The sequence below is a fragment of the Panulirus ornatus genome, chromosome 16, assembly GCF_036320965.1.
Source record: "Panulirus ornatus isolate Po-2019 chromosome 16, ASM3632096v1, whole genome shotgun sequence".
NCBI classification, from domain to species: domain Eukaryota; kingdom Metazoa; phylum Arthropoda; class Malacostraca; order Decapoda; family Palinuridae; genus Panulirus; species Panulirus ornatus.
The window spans coordinates 118,868-125,725 of record NC_092239.1 but is presented as its reverse complement, the minus strand read 5'-3'; positions in this window follow the sequence as shown (position 1 = coordinate 125,725).

Genomic DNA, 6,858 nt, shown 5'->3' with positions numbered 1-6,858 from the left:
TTTTCCATCCTACAAAAATCATCAATGATTTATCATGTCTACAACCCACTTCACTATGTTTATAAATTTGGTGCAAGTCATCAATCAGTTAAGTCCTGTCGTGCTGATTTGTCAACCATGCCAGATGTAATCTATTATCTCCATTTTAGCCATCATACACAGATCCTGAGTACTCTGCATTTTTGTTTTTGTAAATCTTACATCATATAAACTATATACTTCCCTGATTACTGTCTCTGTCAGTGCATATTACTCTCTAGGCGTTACGCCACTTGTAAAAAGTAACCTTTGGCGACCTATTAGTCAGAAAACGTATCACTCAAAAACAGACTGCCCTTTTCCTGCTAATGATTGTAGAGCAGCCATGAAGTTGCAAAGGCCCCGTAAAAGCGGTTCTGAGGTTATAGAATGAAATATATTATAATTCTACCTACAATTTCACTTAATTTTACCTCTCTATGACTCAGTGTCTAAGTCATCGTATCCGCTGGAGACTTTTACCTTCAACGAGAACCTTCTTCCAGTTCTCACTAATCTCCTTGCATTAATTAAGTAAGAAAAAAGGAAAGAATAGAAATATGATAGAGAAATTATTTCTGAATTTTGTGTGAATGAATTTGATAAATCTAAGACAAAACTAAAGATTTGAATTAGTCTGTTTTGTGCCCGATTGTGAAGTTGATCTCCCAAGGGCGGGCGCACTTGTGCGATCAGTCTGCTACAAACTGTCATTCACTTTTGTCGGTTATAGCACCACCAATTCCATACTTAATTTGCATATTGTACTGAGCCAGATTGTCCGCTGATCATAGTCGCCCTCATATGTCACAGTTTATCATATTCTCTTTGTCTTAATTATGATGATAGAAATAACATTGTACTAATGAGAACAAAGAATTACCTTTCTTAACATACCATACATAGGCTCTGGGAGCCTCTAGAGGACTCTAACTGATTGTTCGTCGTGGTTGGTTACATGTAAACCGCCCTGCCAATGACAAGTCTCGGGTCATGTCTTCTAGGTATCTTTTCCTTATTACAGTCTTCAAAGACTGACGCAAATGTAATAGTTTTTAATGATACGTGATTTGCGGGAACAGCCATCTCTCTAACTCCTCCTAAGAGTTAGTCATTATGTTTGAGTGATGTACTCTATGAAAACCTTGGTCGCCCATTATGAATTTCTATTACGTGAGAAATGCACTAGATATTTTGCTTTCTAGGTAGTGGGAAATAGCTTAAAGGTGAAGGAAATGTGTATATTTGATAACAGGGTTGTAGGATGTCATTTGGGACTCGAGGGTTCCCACAATACCACTAGCACGGAACATGTTGCACCTGGTTGGCTGACATATTTTTGAGGGTCCACAACGTTCCATGGACCGTTGACCACCAGCCACGATCCTGGCTTCCTGGTTACACTGCTGCCTCTCCTGGTTTTGTTGCTGCTACTTGAGCTCCGTCTCCTCCTGCCTCTCCTGCTTTTGTTGCTGCTATTACGTCGTTTGCGTCGTTTGTCATACTGGGGGTCATGCAAATTCATTGCAGTTTCGTCTGGTCATCCTCTGCTGCTTGTACGACGTATCACTCCCTGTCAGTGTTGCCTATTCACTTCGTCCACATCCACAGATTTTGGCTTTATAACTACAGACGTTAAGTGTACAAGTTCTATATCCTGCGACCCCAGGCAAAATGTGTTCTTGTTATGGATGTTAAATCCACAACGAACACATGCACTAACATTCTGCACTATGTTTCTCCTCGTATATCTAGACACACACACACACACACACACACATACACACACACACACACACACACACACAGGGGTTGAAGTCTTGTAAATGGAGTGAACTAGGGCATGTGAAGCATCCGGGGGAAACCACGGAAAGGTCTGTTAGACCTGGTTGTGGATAGGGAGTTGTGGTTTCGGTGCATTACACATGACAGCTAGAGAACGGATGAGTTAATGAGGCCTTGCTTTGTCTGTTTCTACAGCTACCTCGCTGACGTGGGAGCAATGAACAAGAATTACATATATATATATATATATATATATATATATATATATATATATATATATATATATATATATATATATATATATATATATATATATATATATATATATTTATTTATTTATTATAATCATTTTGCTTTGTCACTGTCTCCCGCGTTAGCGAGGTAGCGCAAAGAAACAGACGAAAGAATGGCCCAACCCACCCACATACACATGTATATACATACACGTCCACACACGCAAATATGCATACCTCTACATCTCAATGTATACATATATATATATATATATATATATATACACACAGAGACATATACATATATACACATGTACATAATTCATAGTCTGCCTTTATTCATACATAATTCATAGTCTGCCTTTATTCATTCCAATCGCCACCTCGCCACACATGGAATAACAGCCCCCTCCCCCCTCATGTGTGCGAGGTAGCGCTAGAAAAAGACAACAAAGGCCCCATTCGTTCACACTCAGTCTCTAGCTGTCATGTAATAATGCACCGAAACCACAGCTCCCTTTCCACATCCAGGCCCCACAGAACTTTCCATGGTTTACCCCAGACGCTTCACATGCCCTGGTTCAATCCATTGACAGCACATCGACCCCGGTATACCACATCGTTCCAATTCACTCTATTCCTTGCACGCCTTTCACCCTCCTGCATGTTCAGGCCCCGATCACTCAAAATCTTTTTCACTCCATCTTTCCACCTCCAATTTGGTCTCCCACTACTCCTTGTTCCCTCCACCTCTGACACATATATCCTCTTGGTCAATCTTTCTTCACTCATTCTCTCCATGTGACGAAACCAGTTCAATACACCCTCCTCTGCTCTCTCAACCACACTCTTTTTATTACCACACATCTCTCTTACCTTTCATTACTTACTCAAACAACCTCACACCACATACTCTTAATACCTTCCACAGAGCATCTCTATCAATCTATCATATGCCTTCTCCAGATCCATAAAGGCTACATACAAATCCATTTGCTTTTCTAAGTATTTCTCACATACATTCTTCAAAGCAAACGCCTGATCCACACCTTCTACACTTCTGAAACACACTGCTCTTCCCCAATCTGATGCTCTGTACATGCCTCCACCCTCTCAATCAATACCCTCCCATATAATTTCCCAGGAATACTCAACAAACTTATACCTCTGTAATTTGAGCACTCACTCTTATCCCCTTTGCCTTTGTACAATGGCACTATGCATATATATATATATAATATATATATATATAATATATATATATATATTTATTATATATATATATGTAGAGAGAGAGAGAGAGGAGAGAGAGAGAGAGGAGAGAGAGAGAGAGGAGAGAGAGAGAGAGAGGAGAGAGAGAGAGAGGAGAGAGAGAGAGAGGAGAGAGAGAGAGAGGAGAGAGAGAGAGAGGAGAGAGAGAGAGAGGAGAGAGAGAGAGAGAGAAAATGAAAAGTGAGTGCTGAAATGGTTTGTATATGTTGAGAAGATGAGGGTGTTTTGAATGGTTTGGGCACATGGAGAGAATGAGTGAGGAAGATTGACCAAGAGGATATATGTGTCGGAGGTGGAGGGAACGAGGAGAAGTGGGAGACCAAATTGGAGGTGGAAAGATGGAGTGAAAAAGATTTTGTGTGATCGGGGCCTGAACATGCAGGAGGGTGAAAGGAGGGCAAGGAATATAGTGAATTGGATCGATGTGGTATACCGGGGTTGACATGTTACGTGGATTGAGTCAGGGCATGTGAAGCGTCTGGGGTAAACCATGGAAAGCTGTGTAGGTATGTATATTTGCGTGTGTGGACGTGTATGTATATACATGTGTATGGGGGGGGGGGCCATTTCTTTCGTCTGTTTCCTTGCGCTACTCGCAAACGCGGGAGACAGCGACAAAGCAAAAAAAAAAAAAAATATATATATATATATATGGTTGGTAAGGTTATTTAATGTATGTATGACTCATGGTGAGGTGCTGAGGATTGGCGGAATGCGTGCGTAGTGCCATTGTATAAAGGCAAAGGGGATAAGAGTGAGTGCTCAAATTTCAGAGGTATAAGTTTGTTGAGTATTCCTGGGAAATTATATGGGAGGGTATTGATTGAGAGGGTGAAGGCATGTACAGAGCATCAGATTGGGGAAGAGCAGTGTGGTTTCAGAAGTGGTAGAGGATGTGTGGATCAGGTGTTTGCTTTGAAGAATGTATGTGAGAAATACTTAGAAAAACAAATGGATTTGTATGTAGCATTTATGGATCTGGAGAAGGCATATGATTGAGTTGATAGAGATGCTCTGTGGAAGGTATTAAGAATATATGGTGTGGGAGGCAAGTTGTTAGAAGCAGTGAAAAGTTTTTATCGAGGATGTAAGTCATGTGTACGTGTAGGAAGGAGGAAAGTGATTGGTTCTCAGTGAATGTAGGTTTGCGGCAGGGGTGTGTGATGTCTCCATGGTTGTTTAATTTGTTCATGAATGGGGTTGTTAGGGAGGTGAATGCAAGAGTTTTGGAAAGAGGGGCAAGTATGAAGTTGTTGTGGATGAGAGAGCTTGGAAGTGAGTCAGTTGTTGTTCGCTGATGATACAGCGCTGGTGGCTGATTCATGTGAGAAACTGCAGAAGCTGGTGACTGAGTTTGGTAAAGTGTGTGAAAGAATAACGTTAAGAGTAAATGTGAATTAGAGCAAGGTTATTAGGTACAGTAGGGTTGAGGGTCAAGTCAATTGGGAGGTAAGTTTGAATGGAGAAAAAACTGGAGGAAGTGAAGTGTTTTAGATATCTGGGAGTGGATCTGGCAGCGGATGGAACCATGGAAGCGGAAGTAGATCATAGGGTGGGGGAGGGGGCGAAAATCCTGGGAGCCTTGAAGAATGTGTGGAAGTCGAGAACATTATCTCGGAAAGCAAAAATGGGTATGTTTGAAGGAATAGTGGTTCCAACAATGTTGTATGGTTGCGAGGCGTGGGCTATGGATAGAGTTGTGCGCAGGAGGATGGATGTGCTGGAATGAGATGTTTGAGGACAATGTGTGGTGTGAGGTGGTTTGATCGAGTAAGTAACGTAAGGGTAAGAGAGATGTGTGGAAATAAAAAGAGCGTGGTTGAGAGAGCAGAAGAGGGTGTTTTGAAATGGTTTGGGCACATGGAGAGAATGAGTGAGGATAAGATTGACAAGAGGATATATGTGTCGGAGGTGGAGGGAACGAGGAGAAGTGGGAGACCAAATTGGAGGTGGAAAGATGGAGTGAAAAAGATTTTGTGTGATCGGGGCCTGAACATGCAGGAGGGTGAAAGGAGGGCAAGGAATATAGTGAATTGGATCGATGTGGTATACCGGGGTTGACATGTTTTCAGTGGATTGAGTCAGGCATGTGAAGCGTCTGGGGTAAACCATGGAAAGCTGTGTAGGTATGTATATTTGCGTGTGTGGACGTGTATGTTTATACATGTGTATGGGGGGGGGGGCCATTTCTTTCGTCTGTTTCCTTGCGCTACTCGCAAACGCGGGAGACAGCGACAAAGCAAAAAAAAAAAAAAATATATATATATATTTATATATATATATATATCTATATATATATATTTTTATATATATATATTTTTATATATATATATTTATTATATATATATTTATTATATATATATTTATTATATATATATTTATTATATATATATTTATTATATATATATATATCTATATATATATATTTATTATATATATATTTATATATTTATATATTTATATATTTATATATATTTATATATTTATATATTTATATATTTATATATTATATATTTATATATTTATATATATATATATATTATATATATATATATATTTATATATATATATAATATATTATATATTATATATTATATATATATTTATTATATATATATATATCTATATATATATATATAATATATATATATATAATATATTATATATATATATATTTATTATATATATATTTATATATATATATTTTTATATATATATATTTTATATATATATATTATATATTATATATTATATATTTATATATTTATATATATATATATCTATATATATATATTTATTATATATATATTTATATATATATATATTTATATATATATATATCTATATATATATATATCTATATATATATATATCTATATATATATATATCTATATATATATATATAATATATTATATATATATTTATATATATATATTTTTATATATATATATATACTATATATATATATATATATATATATATATATATAATATATATATATATATATATATTTTTATATATATAATATATATATATATTATATATATATTTACTGTTCGCCATTTCCCGCGTTTGCGAGGTAGCGTTAAGAACAGAGGACTGGGCCTTAGAGGGAAAATCCTCACCTGGCCCCCTTCTGTGTTCCTTCTTTTGGAAAACTAAAAAAAAACGAGAGGGGAGGATTTCCAGCCACCCGCTCCTTCCCCGTTTAGTCGCCTTCTACGACACGCAGGGAATACGTGGGAAGTATTCTTTCTCCCCTATCCCCAGGGATAATATATATATATATATATATATATATATATATATATATATATATATATATATATATATATATATATATATATATATATATATATATATGGTTGGTAAGGTTATTTAATGTATGTATGACTCATGGTGAGGTGCCTGAGGATTGGCGGAATGCGTGCGTAGTGCCATTGTATAAAGGCAAAGGGGATAAGAGTGAGTGCTCAAATTTCAGAGGTATAAGTTTGTTGAGTATTCCTGGGAAATTATATGGGAGGGTATTGATTGAGAGGGTGAAG